The sequence below is a fragment of the Spinacia oleracea genome, chromosome 3 (genome assembly GCF_020520425.1).
Source record: "Spinacia oleracea cultivar Varoflay chromosome 3, BTI_SOV_V1, whole genome shotgun sequence".
NCBI lineage: Eukaryota > Viridiplantae > Streptophyta > Magnoliopsida > Caryophyllales > Amaranthaceae > Spinacia > Spinacia oleracea.
Genome location: NC_079489.1, coordinates 38,374,000 through 38,393,890, shown reverse-complemented (window position 1 = coordinate 38,393,890; position 19,891 = coordinate 38,374,000).

The window sequence follows — 19,891 nt, the reverse complement described above, 5'->3', positions numbered from 1 at the left end:
TCTGGATTTTGTTAGATTTACATTTTGTTCCTTCCTGATTTTAGGTTTATGGTCATTTTCATTTATGTTCCTAATTTTAGGTTTATGGTCATTTAGGTTTAATAGCGAGTTCATTCTGCTATTTCTAATCTGTTAGTTTTAGGTTTATGGTCATTTAGATGCTTGGTTTCGATTTAAAATGGTCGTCATCTAAATGCTCGATTTCAGTTTTTGTGGCATCTAAATGCTCAGATTCAGTTTTTAGATGACCCCGAGCATTTAGGTGGCGTCTAAAACTGAAATGCTCGGTGTCATCTAGATGCTCGATTTCAGTTTTCCCCTATTTTTGTGGAGCCTATTCTTTTAAGTCAAACTGATTAGTCATTTAAATGCCCGGTTACAGTTTAAAATGAATGTCGCCCTTTACATGGTTGGTTCAAACTAAAATGCTCGGTGTCATCTAAATGCTCTGCTATTCCTGGTTTTGTTAGATTTACATTTTTGTTCCTGATTTTAAGTTTATGGTCATCTAGGTTTATACTTAGTTCATTATGCTATTTCTATGCTCGTGGTTTTAGGTTTATGGTCATTCAGAAGTTTGATCTCGATTTCAGATGCTCGTCATCTAAATGCTCGGTTTTAGTTTTTGTGGCATCTAAATGCTCGGTTACAGTTTTTTTTCCTTTTATGGTGGAGCCTATTCTTTTACGTCAAACTTGTTGGTCATTTAAATGCTCGGTTACAGTTTAAAATGAATGTTTCCCTTTACATGGTTGCCTTTTATTTATTGATCCGTTTTTTGTGGAGCCTTTTTTTTATTTAAACTACTTGCACCCACCCCTGTTCTCATTGAGTGTACGCCTAATATAGCTCGAGGAAATGTCCGTTTTTAACCCCGTCCTCAATCTTCTCAGGCTAGATGCTCGGTTTTAGCTTGAGGCAATTGGTCATTTATTTAAATGCTCGGTTTCAATTTTTAATGCTGGGTTTTATTTGGAGTTCATGGTCATTTAAATGATTAGTGCAGGTAGTTGCAAGTAAGACACACGTTGATCTCCCTAAATACATAAATCCAGCGCTATTTTATATATACATGCAAAAACAACTACAAATTGTCTGTTCTGGTAATATAATTTTATATATCAATGCAAAAACCAGTTGCAGATTAGCTGTTTTGGTAATATTAGAATGATATAATTTGAGACAGTGTTCAGTTCAAAATCCAGTTTGCTCTGCTATTTTTATGCTTGTGGTTCTAGGTTTATAGCCATTTTAGTGTTTGGTTTCAGTTTCAGATGTTTGGTTTACATTTGAGATGCACGGTTGTTAAAAATGCTTGTTTCAACTTAAAATAAAAATGTCCTCCTTTAAATGCTCGGTTTTGTTTATTTGTTCACTTTTTGTGGGGCCTGTTCTTTTAGTTCATGTTGTTTGCCCATTTAGATGCTCGGTTACAGTTTAAAATAAATGTCGCACTTGCCATGCTCGGTTTAATTTATTGACCCCCCTTTTTTGAGCCTGCTTAGCTTGCAAATTCCGCTCGGGTTTAATTTATTTTATTTCGGTATTCTTTAAACACTACCTTGAGAAATGTTCAGTTTCAATCCCGTGCTCAATCTTTTCAGACTAAATGCTTGGTTTCAGTTTGAGGTAATAGGTCATTAAAATGCCCGGCTTCGGTTTGAGGTAATTGGTGTGAATGTTACATAAATAAGTGCCGCCCTGCAAGTGCTTGACTTTAATTTGTTGTTTTATCTTTCTTGGAACCTCACTCTGTCATTTATTTTTGTGTGTAGATTTTTCTTTGGTCATGGAGGGTATTGGGGGCGGTATGGGGGCTATTTTGGAGGCCTAAACTGATGACCCTTACCCTGTTTGTTACGCTGTTTGCAGGCCACACACTGTTCCCACCTTTTTCCCTGAAAAGACATGCTTTTAAATAGCAAAATAGTACTTCCTCATTCCTTTTGACCTTTTTCCCCCTCCTGCACTTGTATATGCTCAGTCCCAAATTTTTTTACCCTTTAGTTGTTGTACTTTTTTTAACCTCCCACCTGCAGTTTTTATTTTTCCTTTTACTCTTTGGGTGTAGCCTACTTCTGTGTGGCTGCTGTCATGTGTGTATATATATGTGGCCTCTTTTTCTCTTGGTTCATTAGGTTTCTGCCCTGTTTTGTTTTCTTACCCTTTTTCCCCATTTATAACTCACACCAGTAAGGTACTCCCTGCTCTTGCTTTTTAGCTTGGCCACATTAGTTGGATGTTTGTGAGATTGGATAATACTTTTCATATGATGATATTGAAGGAAATAATGCCCTTGGTCCAAGTATGCATTCAATGTTAAGTCTAATAAATGCGGTTCAGTATTAATTAACAAGTTAATAATTCAGTGAGATCAAGTGAGCTGAATGCCTAGCTAGAGGCCGCTTCAGTTCAAGTGGAATTAATGATATTAATCCACAGCTTACTCTTGACTGAACCCGTAGGGTCACACAAATAGTACGTAAACGGATCAAGTATTTAATGGCATTAAATACTCCATCTATGGATATTCGGAATCGACGGATCTTAGTTTCAGTGGGAGCTGAGATCGTCACAGGCAAGAAATGAATACTCCGGAAACGATGATATTGCCGGAAACGGAAATATGGATCGTATCGGAAATATAAATATTATCCAAGTCGTAGATGTTGCCGGAAACGGAAACATGGTACGTATCGGAAAATATTATCGGAAATGGAAATATTGCCGGAATCGGAAATATTGCCGGAAACGGAAATATTGTCAGAATCGGAAATATTATCGGAATCGGAAAATAATTCCGGAAACGGAAATATTAAATATTTGTTCGAAACGGAAATTGATTCCGGAATCGGAAATATTGAATATTGTTCGTATCGGAAATGAATTCCGGAATCGGGAAATTAATCGGAAGCGTATAGTACGAATTAGCATCGGACGAGGCCTGCCAGACGAAGGCCCAGCACGAAGCCGGGCCATCGCCCAGCAAGCCAGCGCGCCACAAACGCACCAGCCAAGGCTGCGCCAGGCCCACCGCAAGGCAGGCCCAGCGCGCGCCAAGGCTGCGGCAGCGTGTGGGCTTGCGGTAGTGGGCTGCGCGCGCGCGCGCGCATGGCGCCCCTCGTGGGCTGCTGTGCGTGTGTGTGTGTTTGTGTGCTACTCGAATCCTAAAGCCACCGGGATTTGTCATATGATTAAATCTAATCCTAAAAGATTTAGTTTATTTAATTAGAGTCCTAGTAGGATTATAATTAAATAAATTAGTATCCTAATAGGATTCCAAATCCTTTTCCATAACTCTATAAATAGGTGCCTAGGGTCACATATTTACATCGAGATTCAAGTATTCAAAGTGAGTTTTTGAGAGCAAAATTCAATTACACAATTGCCTATAAAGTGCCGAAAATAATAGTACCTTAAGGGCGATTCTAGTTGGTCAATCTTAAGGCGGATCCGGACGTGCTGTGGACTATCTACGGAGGGACGACACTTGGAGTGAAGGAAATAATGCCCTTGGTCCAAGTATGCATTCTATGTTAAGTCTAATAAATGCGGTTCAGTATTAATTAACAAGTTAATAATTCAGTGAGATCAAGTGAGCTGAATGCCTAGCTTGTAACACCCCGACAATTCTCTCTTTTCTAAAATAATCTTTTAATATAAAACGTAGAGGATTATCAAGGCATTATCGCCCGTGTGAAAACGTAACGGCTTATTCAGAATTTTGCAGCGGAAAACATAAAACTAACTTTAGGTTTATAAATAATCTATTACAGATTTAGTCCCCAAAAATCATCCAACGAAAATAAGGAAATATAAATAGTACGACAAGTTTAAAGTCCCAATTAACAAACCCAAGTTAACTTAGCAAATCAAAACTAAATACAAGCTCTCTATTCCCGATCCCAATGATGCAACATCTTCAAACCTGCAGATGGATACTGCTTATTGATCCTTAGAGACTGCTCACCAAAGATTGGGTCATCACAGGATCAATAAGGCATAGCCATGATCAACATGCACAAGCAAAAGCACGTAATTACCACAGTTTTATTGTCCCTTCTAGACTGTAGCCCATAAATATGAGCAGCTCTCCCGTACACTATGTCTAAGGATGTAAAAGTTTCACCACCTAATCCCAGTTGAATTTCATCAGTCAGCCCTTGCTCAAACCTTTGAGCCTTTAGCTCCTCAGTAGCTACCACCTCAGGTGCAAACCTCGACAAGGCTATAAACTTACTGTAGTATTCAGCAATGGTCATATTCCCCATCCTAAGGTTGATAAATTCCTGGGCTTTCTGCTTCCTCATAAAAGGAGGATAAAACTTCCCCCTCAAAGCAACAATAAAAGAATCCCAATTGAATCCCTCAGCAGCGCTTAGTCTAGTCCCATTTTCCTTCCACCAAAGGTCGGCCTCATCTTTCAGATAAAGGACAGCTTGACTTACTCTCATACTCACAGGGCAACTCACAGCCTCAAATAGTTTCTCAAACTCCCTAATCCAGTTTTCCAGGAAGGTTGGGTCTGCTTGCCCATTGAAATACGGTGGCTTAACCTTAGAAAGTCTTTCAAACATTTCCCCTGCAGAATCGGGGCGCTCAGTTCTCTCATGGGTTAGCTTTTCCGCCAAGAGGCGAATCGCAGCAGCTAGATCATTGTTGTTGGCCATTCTAGAACGCGACCTGCAATTAGTATACTCTACTTTAGGTTTGAAACATCACCTATACGTTATCCCATACAATTTAATACTTGAATTGGCCATAAAGATCGCCTCAACCAACAATGTTCACATTAATACACAACATTTACGAAGGCACGACAATCGTTTACAAATGTGCAACGATCGTCTACAAGATGCAATAATCATTAAAAAAAAATACTCATCCTCAATAGTTCACGAAAGACATTCACACTGCACGTAAGGCATAACATTTTGAATTATATTGGTCATGAGGGTCTAGATTGGCCCTCACTTCCTTTATGTACTCATCATTTAATATTATTGTGGCAATTAAATTGATCCACAATTCACATTGAGTATGCAAACAATTAATCCATGACGTACTACCTAGAGGTTGGAGTATTATGGAATCCTCAAAATAGAATAAAGAACACTTCCTTGAAAACTTTAACTTTTATTGTTAACTCCATAGAGGTTTATTACATCCTCGAAAATAATAAAGAACATTTCAAACTTCAATAAACTTAAACCTTAAACAGTTGTAGCTTTGCTACTTATCTTTAAAACATAAAAGAGCTAATTAACTATTTATGACTTCAAAATATTTGTGGCCTCTTGCCTATCCATTGCTCCTGAGACTTGCGGAGTGAAATTTAGATCTCAAGATCATCGAACTCTTCTTCAGGGTCTTCATCGGGGTCTTCCTCAGGGTTTGCATCTTCACCCATGTCTTCATTTTGATTAGGCTCACTTGCCATCTCCTGTTCACTTTCGAGCTCTGCATTCGAATCACTAGAGATCTCAATGGTTGGCTCATGAGCCGCTGAGTTAGGATTCTCTGCCTCAACACCTACATTCTCATTCTCCACAGCTACATCATTTTCCTCTAGGTTATTATTTACACTAATTCCCATAGGTTCTTCTGTAACTGAATCCCCAACATGACTCCCTACGATTTTACCGTCTCTAAACCCACTTTCTGCTGCTTCAATAATGGTGGTCAGAATTTCTGAATCATATTTCCATCTACCATCCCAAGTTCCATACTTAACCAAGTTTGGAGTTCCATTATCAGAATGCATGTCTTTAAACTTTTCCTTGAGTTCTAGGTATGGAAATTTGTTAGGTAAGCAATTAATGATAGTGGCTGCTATGATATCCTTTCTCATTAAGATAGGTTGCCCTTGAACCTTAGCATAATATTCACATCCAAACACAATTTTCTTCACATAAATATCTGGGGTTTCTATATCAAGTTTCTCGAAGGATCCTATATTGGTATACTTGGAAAGAAACATTTTATTCCTGAAATAAACAATTCAAGGTCTCACTAACGATTTTCCAGCCAAAACATAAACAAGGTTCAGTAATCGATAAGTTTGGTGGAATCAAACAATTCTTTATGCACTTGTAAATGTAACACTTAAACAATTAGCACATGCACATACATAACAATCAATTTCTTATCATTGACTAGCTACTAATATACATATAATTCTATCTTATATGCCCTTCTTATACTACCCATCTCTCATAAACTAAAGCATTAGAATCATTTATATAACGAAATAAAAGAACGAAAATATAATAAAATTATAACGTAGCGAATAAATTCGAGAATAAAGTTATTAATTCAAAAAGATTTATATTTCCTAATTAACGAATTCTAACTCTTGAAACAACTTAAAAAAAAATTGAACTCCTTTTTAAAAAAAAATGTATTTATATTATTTTTATTTATTTGTTTGAATAATAAATAATAAAAAAAATAAAAATGTCCAAAGTATCACTTTAACTTGGAAAAATAATTTGATTTCGAACGTAAATAAGGAATATCGTATACTTTCAAACAAGGTAAAATGAAATCGGCCCCCCAAAAAAAAGTACCAATTTTTGAACACTATAATACGTAGAATCTCGATTTTTAAGAAATTTATTTTAAATAACTAGATAGTTAGGCGCCTAAAAATTTTTTTTTAAAGTAAAACCTTAGCTTCTAGATACCACTTTGTAACACCCCGACAATTCTCTCTTTTCTAAAATAATCTTTTAATATAAAACGTAGAGGATTATCAAGGCATTATCGCCCGTGTGAAAACGTAACGGCTTATTCAGAATTTTACAGCGGAAAACATAAAACTAACTTTAGGTTTATAAATAATCTATTACAGATTTAGTCCCCAAAAATCATCCAACGAAAATAAGGAAATATAAATAGTACGACAAGTTTAAAGTCCCAATTAACAAACCCAAGTTAACTTAGCAAATCAAAACTAAATACAAGCTCTCTATTCCCGATCCCAATGATGCAACATCTTCAAACCTGCAGATGGATACTGCTTATTGATCCTTAGAGACTGCTCACCAAAGATTGGGTCATCACAGGATCAATAAGGCATAGCCATGATCAACATGCACAAGCAAAAGCACGTAATCAGCAAAGCTGAGTACTACATACTAAATCAATAATAATCCTAACATGATTCTATTAAACGAACAATCCTAACATGGTACTAAATAAAACATAAGCAAGGATAATCAAGATATATTGACTTGAAAACTATATTTGACTGAACTAGACCTTTGTATCATTAACATTATTTTAATTGAAATAGTCAATGGACTGAGTTGTCTACTAGAAACTTCTTCTTCTTCACTAAGGAAGACGAGGTACGGGCGCGACTCCGTAAACCCCAATGACCTGCGATATCGAGGGACTTTTGAATAAAATAGAACCGGTGATCAATCCGGCCCCAGAAAAAGCCATAGGCGACCCATGACCCCAACTCCTGATTGTCCGACACTTTAGACGTGCACAGTCTAAAGCTATTGCTACTCATGTTCACTTTACATGACTTAACTTTTAATACTTGGTTATGACTCATCAAACATAAATATTATATTCAACAAGTAAACACAACTTCTTTTATCTTTGAATTAAGCAAGTGATCACAGAGATGTCACACAAGACTTATTCCAATTAATTCAACCTTTCCTTTAATACTGATCAACCCCTCTATATGGGTATAAGGTTTCAACTTACTAAACAAGGTCCTCGGCCCTTATAAAGTAGTGAAAAGCTAAAAGGGAACAATAAACAATCGATCTGAATCAATATATATAAATAATAATCTAATGTTCCCAACCAACATGTTCGCATCAATCATCTATACCAACATGCTATAATTCTCATAACGAAATATATATGCTTAACATGTCCACCCAACAATATTAAACATGCACTTTCAACATAACCTAGTTCATCAACAATTTCAACATAACCAAGTTCCTTAATCATTTCGACATAACGAAGTTCATGAATCATTTCAATATGGTTTCAACAAATCACACTCATTCCAAGCACACAGGTATGTACGTACCTTGTGTAAACAAACTGATAGGCCACTTTAACGAATTCAAAAGTCGCCTACAAAGAATTCTCCGCCTAAAAACAACCAATAAAATTCCCCAATCAATATCCAACAATTTACAGCAATACTAAAGTACTCCAATACACCCTAAACATATTTTGAACCATCCCCAATATCGAAACTTAACTAAATAACCTCCAAGCATAATAACTATTAAACTAATGATCCCAAATCGTTCTAAACTCCAATAAAACATCCCTTTTAAAATTTCCAGCAATATGAAATAATTTCAAACGTCCACAAAACATACTCAACGTTTTTAAAATCATAAAAATAATAGCTTTAATAACTTATAATCATTCTACCATGATTTTAGAACATTAAAACCTTAAAAATCCACGCTTTAATAAATAAAATCATGATTTCATTTCAATTACCCAATCTGAAAATTAAATTTTATATTTAAACATAGTATATAATCTGAAAATATAATTTAATCATAATAGATTATAATCTATATTCAAGGAGCATGAATTAAATTAATAAAAATTCATTAAAACCCTAACTTAAACGTAGTTAACAAATCTGAAAATAATTAAATTAATTTCAACAACATATAATCTGAAATTTCATAACTTAATCATAAAAATCATAAATTTAATTCAAGAAACATAAATTAAATTAATAAACATAATTAAAATAATTAGTTACTTAGGGTTTAAGAAATAACCAAAAAGGAGAGAGAAGGGTGGCTGGCCGGCGGTAGGGACGACGACAGCACAGTCGGCGGCGGACGGGGCACGGTTGGCTGGTGGTAGCGGCAGCGTGTACTGGTAGTGGTGGCGTGAATGGAGAACCCTCAAAAGAGGAGCGAGTTCTTGTGCGCAAGGGAGAGGGGTCCTCAGCCGGTGAGTTGGGCGGCGCGACGGCAGGGCACGTCGGCGCGGTAGTCAGATGCGGTCGGCGGTGGTCGAGCGGTGGAGGAGGTTGGTTGTGCGAAGGGGCAAGAAGAAGGGTTGTAGGTTCACGTGAAAGAGAGGAAAGAACGTGAAGAGGAAGGAGGGAGTTGCGACAGTGAGGGTTGTGTGGTTGGTGGCTGCGCAGCACGCAGGTGGTCAGCCGCGGTTGTGGAGGGCGGTCAGTGGTGGCTGAGCAGCAGATTGGAGGCAGCGTGAGGGAGAAGGGGAGAGATCAGTTTTGGGTTTTCACGTGAGTTTGCAAGGGGAAGGGTTTTGCTTGAGTTTTACGTGAAATAGAAGAAGGGAGGAAGGAAGGAGTTTTGGGCTTATTATGATGGGCTTCACCAGATTGGGCTAGCATTAGGATTGAGTTGTTTGAATTCAAAAAAAAGAAATGGTTATGATTGTTTTTCCAAATTCAATCGAACGTGTTTTCGTAATTCAAATTCTTTTCAACGTAAAATTCTAAAATTATTCTTGATTGCACAATTGCTAAAATATTTAGAATATCTTTAAATAAATTAAATATACATTAAATATATAAACATAATAAAGTTCAAAATCGTTAAATATTTAGAACGTACTTAAAATAAAATAAATATGCGTTAATTATATATTTATTACTTAAAATTCATAAATTCTATTTAAATATAAATAATATACGTTAAAATATATTAATAAAATTTATAAATTTACGGGGGATTACAATCTACCCCTCTTAAAAGAAGTTTCGTCCCGAAACTTGACACAAAATTTCCCACATTTTCCCCAAAAGCTTTTAACTTATTCTTACTAGAGAAGTACTTGTGCCACCTATATGCACTCTTTTGCCAACTCAAAGCTATTTGTGTTACTCATGAACACCTTTTCTTATGCGGAGAATCTATTTGCTTTGCATAAACTTGTAAAATTTGCTAAAATGAGCATAAAAATGCATAAAAATGACATAAAATAGGTAAAAGCGCGAATTTCTATCGCAAGTATGGGTATAAGGTTTCAACTTACTAAACAAGGTCCTCGGCCCTTATAAAGTAGTGAAAAGCTAAAAGGGAACAATAAACAATCGATCTGAATCAATATATATAAATAATAATCTAATGTTCCCAACCAACATGTTCGCATCAATCATCTATACCAACATGCTATAATTCTCATAACGAAATATATATGCTTAACATGTCCACCCAACAATATTAAACATGCACTTTCAACATAACCTAGTTCATCAACAATTTCAACATAACCAAGTTCCTTAATCATTTCGACATAACGAAGTTCATGAATCATTTCAATATGGTTTCAACAAATCACACTCATTCCAAGCACACAGGTATGTACGTACCTTGTGTAAACAAACTGATAGGCCACTTTAACGAATTCAAAAGTCGCCTACAAAGAATTCTCCGCCTAAAAACAACCAATAAAATTCCCCAATCAATATCCAACAATTTACAGCAATACTAAAGTACTCCAATACACCCTAAACATATTTTGAACCATCCCCAATATCGAAACTTAACTAAATAACCTCCAAGCATAATAACTATTAAACTAATGATCCCAAATCGTTCTAAACTCCAATAAAACATCCCTTTTAAAATTTCCAGCAATATGAAATAATTTCAAACGTCCACAAAACATACTCAACGTTTTTAAAATCATAAAAATAATAGCTTTAATAACTTATAATCATTCTACCATGATTTTAGAACATTAAAACCTTAAAAATCCACGCTTTAATAAATAAAATCATGATTTCATTTCAATTACCCAATCTGAAAATTAAATTTTATATTTAAACATAGTATATAATCTGAAAATATAATTTAATCATAATAGATTATAATCTATATTCAAGGAGCATGAATTAAATTAATAAAAATTCATTAAAACCCTAACTTAAACGTAGTTAACAAATCTGAAAATAATTAAATTAATTTCAACAACATATAATCTGAAATTTCATAACTTAATCATAAAAATCATAAATTTAATTCAAGAAACATAAATTAAATTAATAAACATAATTAAAATAATTAGTTACTTAGGGTTTAAGAAATAACCAAAAAGGAGAGAGAAGGGTGGCTGGCCGGCGGTAGGGACGACGACAGCACAGTCGGCGGCGGACGGGGCACGGTTGGCTGGTGGTAGCGGCAGCGTGTACTGGTAGTGGTGGCGTGAATGGAGAACCCTCAAAAGAGGAGCGAGTTCTTGTGCGCAAGGGAGAGGGGTCCTCAGCCGGTGAGTTGGGCGGCGCGACGGCAGGGCACGTCGGCGCGGTAGTCAGATGCGGTCGGCGGTGGTCGAGCGGTGGAGGAGGTTGGTTGTGCGAAGGGGCAAGAAGAAGGGTTGTAGGTTCACGTGAAAGAGAGGAAAGAACGTGAAGAGGAAGGAGGGAGTTGCGACAGTGAGGGTTGTGTGGTTGGTGGCTGCGCAGCACGCAGGTGGTCAGCCGCGGTTGTGGAGGGCGGTCAGTGGTGGCTGAGCAGCAGATTGGAGGCAGCGTGAGGGAGAAGGGGAGAGATCAGTTTTGGGTTTTCACGTGAGTTTGCAAGGGGAAGGGTTTTGCTTGAGTTTTACGTGAAATAGAAGAAGGGAGGAAGGAAGGAGTTTTGGGCTTATTATGATGGGCTTCACCAGATTGGGCTAGCATTAGGATTGAGTTGTTTGAATTCAAAAAAAAGAAATGGTTATGATTGTTTTTCCAAATTCAATCGAACGTGTTTTCGTAATTCAAATTCTTTTCAACGTAAAATTCTAAAATTATTCTTGATTGCACAATTGCTAAAATATTTAGAATATCTTTAAATAAATTAAATATACATTAAATATATAAACATAATAAAGTTCAAAATCGTTAAATATTTAGAACGTACTTAAAATAAAATAAATATGCGTTAATTATATATTTATTACTTAAAATTCATAAATTCTATTTAAATATAAATAATATACGTTAAAATATATTAATAAAATTTATAAATTTACGGGGGATTACATAGCTAGAGGCCGCTTCAGTTCAAGTGGAATTAATGATATTAATCCACAGCTTACTCTTGACTGAACCTGTAGGGTCACACAAATAGTACGTAAACGGATCAAGTATTTAATGGCATTAAATACTCCATCTATGAATATTCGGAACCGACGGATCTTGGTTTCAGTGGGAGCTAAGATCGTCACAGGCAAGAAATGAATACTCCGGAAACGATGATATTGCCGGAAACGGAAATATGGATCGTATCGGAAATATGAATATTATCCAAGTCGTAGATGTTGCCGGAAACGGAAACATGGTACGTATCGGAAAATATTATTGGAAATGGAAATATTACCAGAATCGGAAATATTGCCGGAAACGGAAATATTGTCAGAATCGGAAATATTACCGGAATCGGAAAATAATTCCGGAAACGGAAATATTAAATATTTGTTCGAAACGGAAATTAATTCCGGAATCGGAAATATTAAATATTGTTCGTAATCGGAAATAGATTCCGGAAATGGAAATTTAATCGGAAGCGTATCGTACGAATTAGCATCGGACGAGGCTTGCCGGACGAAGGCCCAGCACGAAGCCGGGGCCATCGCCCAGCAAGCATGCGCGCCACAAGCCCAGCCAAGGCAGCGCCCAGGCCTACCGCAAGGCAGGCCCAGCGCGCGCCAAGGGCCACGGATGCGTGGGCCGTGCTGCGTGGGCTGCTGCTCGCACGCGCATGGGCAGCCCTTGTGGCTGCCGTGTGTGTGTGAGTTTGTGCACATGCGTGATTCCTGAATCTGCAAGAGTCAGTGTATGATTAAATTTCTATTCCTAATTGGATAAATTAATTAAATAGAATTCATGTAGGATTCTAATTTCAATTAATTCGTATCCTACTAGGATTACGATTCCTTTTCCATAACTCTATAAATAAAGGCCTAGGGGTCATAATTTATAAAAAAAAAAGTTTCAAAGTATTCAAAAGTGAGTTTTTTGAGAGAAAATTAAAACACATCTTGCTCATAAAGTGCCGAAATTTTCTAGTACCTTAAGGGCGATTCTAGTTGGTCAATCTTAAGGCGGATCCGGACGTGCTGTGGACTATCTACGGAGGGACGACACTTGGAGTCCTAAAAGACTTGTTCTTGTTCGGTTCGGGCGCAGCTAGGGAGGGCACGCAACAAAGAGTATGCATCTAAATTATGCTATATGATTATGTGTAAATAATATGTTGTCCTGGGTTAATGGTTGTTTCCGCATGATCTATGTAATGTCATATGTATCATAACCTAACAGTGGTATCACGAGCCCCTTATTATTTTCATAATCTAAATTGCATGAACATGGTTAAATATTACAAATTTGCAAGAATTAAAAGGGGTGATTAATTTTCGTAATTGTTAATTAATTGCAAATTGCGTTTATTTAATTATACGTACGCAGTTTTTCGGCAGTTTCTTCGTTACTCATCCGAATTGAGTGATTTTTGTGTCAATTCCACATGTAAAAGGCATTCTAAAATTTTGACAAAATTAGTATTTTTCTGCCGAACCCAGAATTCTCAAATTCGAAGCCTAACTATGACTTTTCGAAGGTTTTAGTTTTTCGAATGCAAAATTTCGTAAATTTAAGATGTTAAATTAAATATTTGCGATTCTTGTTGATAAATCTTGAATTTTTGATTGACCTACTGCATATGTTTAACAAGTTTGAATGCCTAGTCTTGTTAATTATGCAATCTAATTTGTAATTATGATTAATTTGTTGAAAATTAGAATAATTTAGAATTAATTTGATTTTCATAATTAATTGTAATTTAATTAGAAACCTATGATTAAAAACCACCATAAAAATTGTAAATTTACGATAAATTTTAAATTTTTATGACCTAGACTTGAATCCATATCAATCGGAAATCAATTGGATAATAAATTTTCGATTTTTCGCCCTAAAATTATGAAATTAATAATATTTATTAATTTGTCATTAATTTTAAATATAAATTTTAAATTTTTATGCGATTCGTTCAAATAACTTGCACGCACGAAGCAATGGACGCTTCGTGTTACCCTTAAGGGGTGTTGTATAATGCGGGCATGCGACGACGAGCAAGGGAGCTCGTCGCCCGTGCGGCACGAATGCAATGAGCAAGGGCGTAGTGCACGAGCACAAGGCAGCAGCCCTGCCTTGTGTCGTGTGCCACGAGCAATGAACGAATGGGCATGGGCGAGGGGCGAGCCAAGGCAGTCGCGTGTGGGCAGCAAGCGAGCTGCGCCACAACGCGCGCTGCCTCGCACAAGTGCGCGCAGCCTCGCGCGCAGCGAGCGCAAGCTCGCGTGCCACGAGCGCTGCGCCCAGCACTACTCGCGCGCACAGCGCGCGATGTCGCTCGCCCAGCGAGCGATGTCGCGCCCCAGCGAGCGATGGCTCGCGCGCACAGCGCGCGATGTCGCCCGCCCAGCGAGCGATGTCGCGCCCCAGCGAGCGATGGCTCGCGCGCACAGCGAGCGAGCCAGCGCGCCCAGCGAGCGATCTCGCGCGCGCGCACTGCGAGCGATAGCTCGCGTGCGATGGGGCGCTGTGCGGAGGCTTGCGATAGGACAGCAGCAGCTATGCGACGAGCGCATGGGCTGCGCGCACATGGCCAGCAATGGCTGTGTGCGTACGGCCCATGGGCGTGCAACGCGTAGGGTGTTTGCGTTACGATTAGATCGTTTTGAATGTTAAATTTGAAAATTTCAGTTCACGTAATTTTAATTAATTTTAAAGTTAATAATTTGAATTAATTTCTTGGATTTTAATTTTGAATATTATAATTATAATAAATGGTATTTATTCTAATTATTTTACTAAAATTAAAATCATGAATTAATTTAAATACGACTGAAATTAAATTAAATTTTTGGATTCAATTATAAATTGATATGAGCTTTAAATTTTAATTAAATTTGTATGTTTCCGGTTAGACTAGAAATACATTTTTATGTTTAAAATTGGTAAAGCATATGAATTTATTGGTTTAAGTGGGAGCGCTTTTTAGTCATAAACTCTTGATTAGGTCTACAAATCCTTAAGGTTAAAACAACTCGATTAGAATTAATAAGGACTGAATAATTGGTAGATTATTGGTGCCCTTGATTAATTGCTGCAAATGTTTACGTGATGCATAATGTGTTTTACTAACCAGCTATGTGGGCCATTCATGATAATGAATGGGTGAATGGTATATATTGTATATGTACTGTTTTGCAGGTTATGAAGTGACTAGTATGGCCCAAATAGGATAGAAAATATGGTCTGCGTACCATTAATTTGAATGTAATTGGTCTAAAGCACCAAAGTTATTTTTCAATTCAAATATGGTCTGCGTACCATCAAATAGTTGTAATTAGTTATAGCTTATCCTATTTGAAGAAAATGGTGCCTCCCACGGAGATTTTCAAGACGGACTTTGAAGTCAAAGCTTCAAGATGAAGTCGGGCCATACTAGATCACAAATATCTTATGCATGTTTTAAGTTATTTATTGTTTTAAATATGTCTTAAAATGCATGAGATCAAAAGCTTGATTATGTTGCATGATTAAGGATTTTAGTTCACTTAAAATCTAACCAACATAGTAAGAGCCTTAAGTTCCAAACTTAAAAAAATTGAGTTAAAAGGTGCCATGCCAAAATATACACTTGCTTGGATATCCTTTACATCAATCTAGTAATAGTTTTCGCTCAGCGAGGTGTTACTTATTGGTCCTAAAGGGGCAAGGTACACAAATAATTGTGAGTACATGTTAGTTTTGGTGAAACTCAACGATATAAGTAAGGAGTCCTTTTATGTCGTGGCAAATTCGATAGGTTTACCTAATAAGTTCTTAGACGTACCTATCAACCAAGAATAGTTTCTAGACTATTAGCAAAAGGCTTTTGCTTACCTAAGATGTTCTAGGATTAAGTCGACAAACTGTGCTTAGTTCTTCAATGATTTTAGGATCTTGGAATCATTTTATTCACACCTGCCGGAACACATAACTTGAATAAAATGCTTAATAAATATTGAATTATGCATGTATGCTAGAATTTAAGTTTATTAAGAGAAACTGTGAATGGTTATTTATTTGTTTATTCTTTTCAATTGTAGTTTTTAATATGGCAAACAACAATTCATTCAACATTCGATCAATTCTCGAAAAGGAGAAGTTGAACGGGAAAAACTTCCTTGACTGGCAAAGGAACTTGCAAATAGTTCTTATGCAGGAAGAAAAGGAGTATGTCCTAGATGAGGCGATGCCCGAAGCTCCTGGCGACGGGGTCACTCAGGCTGCCCTCAATCGTTGGATTGATGCCAACAAGGATGTGAAATGTCTAATGCTCGCCACCATGAGTACGGATCTGCAGAAAACGTTCATCAACTCAGATGCTTTCACAATCATCAGTGAGTTGAAGAACATGTTCCAAGATCTGGCTCGAGTCGAAAGATTCGAGACTCATAGGCAAATTCTTGAGACCAAGCTTAAGAAAGGCGAGCCCGTAAGTCCACATGTTCTCAAAATGATTGGACTCATTGAGAATATGAGTCGGCTGGATCAGCAATTTTCTCAGGAAATGGCTATAGACACCATCCTCCATTCTCTTCATAGCGGGTATGATCAGTTCAAACTGAACTACAGTATGAATAGTCTGGACAAAACGCTCACTGAGCTTCACGGTATGCTGAAGACCGCTGAAAAGACGCTCAAAAGTGATAAGCAGGATGTGCTTATGGTGCGTGGGGGCAAGTTCAAGAAATCTGGAAAGAAGAGGAATGCTAAGAAAGGTGGCAACAAGGCCAGCCCAACTAAGCAAACTGGCGCCAAATCTGCAAAGAGGAAGGTCAGTCAACCCACTTCTGAATCCGAATGCTTCTACTGCAAGAAGAAGGGGCATTGGAAGAGAGATTGCTTGAAGCTAAAGGAAGATCAGAAGAACGGAACAGTCGTTCCATCTTCAGGTATTTTCGTTATAGACTGTATACTTGCTAATTCAACTTCTTGGGTATTAGATACAGGTTGTGGCTCACACTTATGTTCCAATCCACAGGGACTAAGAAGAAGTAGAAAGTTAAGCAAGGGTGAAGTCGACCTACGAGTGGGAAATGGAGCACGGATTGCTGCATTAGCCGTAGGAACTTACTATTTGTCGTTGCCCTCCGGGCTAGTTTTGGAACTGGAAGAATGTTTCCATGTTCCAAGTCTTACTAAAAACATCATTTCAGTTTCTTGCTTAGATGCTAAGGGATTTTCCTTTATAATAAAAGACAATAGTTGTTCGTTTTATTTTAAAGAGATGTTTTATGGATCTGCTAGATTAGTCAATGGACTTTATTTATTAGATCACGACAAACAAGTATATAACATAAATACCAAAAAGGCCAAAAAGGATGATTCAGATCTCACCTATCTGTGGCATTGTCGATTAGGCCATATAAACTTGAAACGCTTAGAAAGACTTCAAAGGGAAGGAATTCTAGAACCATTTGACTTAGAGGATTATGGTAAATGCGAATCATGTTTACTTGGCAAAATGACAAAGCAACCTTTCTCTAAAGTTGGAGAAAGAGCAAATGAACTATTGGGTTTAATCCATACAGATGTATGTGGACCAATGAGTACAAATGCTAGAGGTGGTTTCAGCTACTTTATCACTTTCACTGATGACTTCAGTAGGTATGGTTATGTCTACCTAATGAAGCATAAGTCTGAATCCTTTGACAAATTCAAGGAATTTCAGAGTGAAGTAGAGAATCAATTAGGCAAGAAGATCAAGGCACTGCGGTCTGATAGAGGCGGTGAATATCTGAGCTATGAATTTGATGACCATCTGAAAGAATGTGGAATTCTATCAGAATTGACTCCTCCTGGAACACCACAATGGAACGGTGTGTTCAGAACGGAGGAACAGAACCTTGCTAGACATGGTCAGGTCAATGATGGGTCAGGCCGAACTTCCATTAGAATTTTGGGGACATGCACTAAATACAGCTGCACTCACTATAAATAGAGCTCCGTCTAAAGCTGTCGAAAAGACTCCATACGAATTATGGTTTGGAAAGCCTCCAAATGTGTCTTTTCTTAAGATTTGGGGATGTGAAGTATACGTCAAACGATTAATTTCAGACAAACTTCATCCAAAATCTGACAAATGTATCCTTGTGGGCTATCCAAAGGAAACAAAGGGGTATTACTTCTACAATACATCTGAGAACAAAGTGTTTGTTGCTCGAGATGGTGTCTTTTTGGAGAAGGATCACATTTCCAAAATGACAAGTGGGAGAAAAGTAGACCTCGAAGAAATTCGAGTCGAACAACAAACTCTAGAGAATGCTCAAGATGACATTCAGGATGAAACTCAGAGATCTTTAGAAGAATCTGGTGAGAATCATGGTCAATCTAGAAATGTTACCCCGCGTAGATCGCAAAGATATAGATCTCAACCGGAAAGGTACTTAGGTATTTTGACGAACGAGAGCTATGACGTTCTATTACTTGAAAGTGATGAACCTGCGACTTACAAGCAAGCTATGACGAGCCCTAGCTCCAAGCAATGGCAAGAAGCCATGCAATCTGAATTAGACTCCATGTCTGAAAACCAAGTATGGGATTTGGTCGATTTGCCAGATGGCTACCAAGCCATTGGAAGCAAATGGGTTTTCAAACTGAAAAAGGACAAGGATGGGAAACTTGAAGTTTTCAAAGCTAGATTGGTTGCAAAAGGTTACAGGCAAGTCCACGGTGTGGATTACGATGAAACCTTTTCACCAGTTGCAATGCTAAAGTCTATTCGAATAATGTTAGCAATCGCTGCATATTACGATTACGAAATATGGCAGATGGATGTCAAAACTGCTTTCTTAAACGGCGTTTTAACAGAAACTGTGTTTATGACACAGCCTGAAGGTTTTGAGGATCCAAAGAATGCTAAAAAGGTATGCAAGCTAAAGAAGTCAATCTACGGATTGAAGCAGGCATCCAGGAGCTGGAATATACGTTTTGATGAAGCAGTCAGTGACTTTGGTTTCATCAAGAACGCGGACGAATCTTGTGTATACAAGAAGGTCAGTGGGAGCAAAATTGCTTTCCTAGTATTATATGTCGACGACATATTGCTTATCGGAAATGACATTCCTATGTTGAACTCTGTCAAGATTTGGCTTGGGAAATGTTTTTCGATGAAGGATCTAGGAGAAGCACAGTACATATTGGGCATCAAGATTTACAGAGATAGATCTAAAAAGATGATTGGACTTAGTCAAAGCACTTATATCAATAAGGTGCTTGATAGGTTCAAGATGGCGGACTCCAAGCGAGGCTACCTACCCATGTCTCATGGAATGACTCTAAGCAAGACTCAGTGCCCGAAAACACTTGATGAGCGTAGACGAATGAATGGGATTCCATATGCATCATTGATTGGTTCAATAATGTATGCTATGATATGTACACGCCCGGATGTTGCGTACGCACTCAGTGCTACGAGCAGATACCAGTCAGACCCAGGAGAGGCGCATTGGACTGCTGCCAAGAACATTCTGAAGTACCTGAAAAGGCACAAAGATGACTTCCTGGTCTATGGTGGAGATGATGAATTAATTGTTAAAGGCTATACGGACGCAAGTTTCCAAACCGACAAAGATGATTTCAGATCACAGTCTGGGTTTGTCTTCTGCCTCAACGGAGGAGCAGTAAGCTGGAAAAGTGCTAAGCAAAGCACCATTGCGGATTCTACAACTGAAGCGGAGTACATTGCTGCACATGAAGCAGCAAAGGAAGCTATATGGCTAAGGAAGTTCATAGGAGAACTTGGTGTAGTCCCCTCCATTAAAGGACCAATAGCCCTGTATTGTGATAATAACGGAGCTATTGCACAGG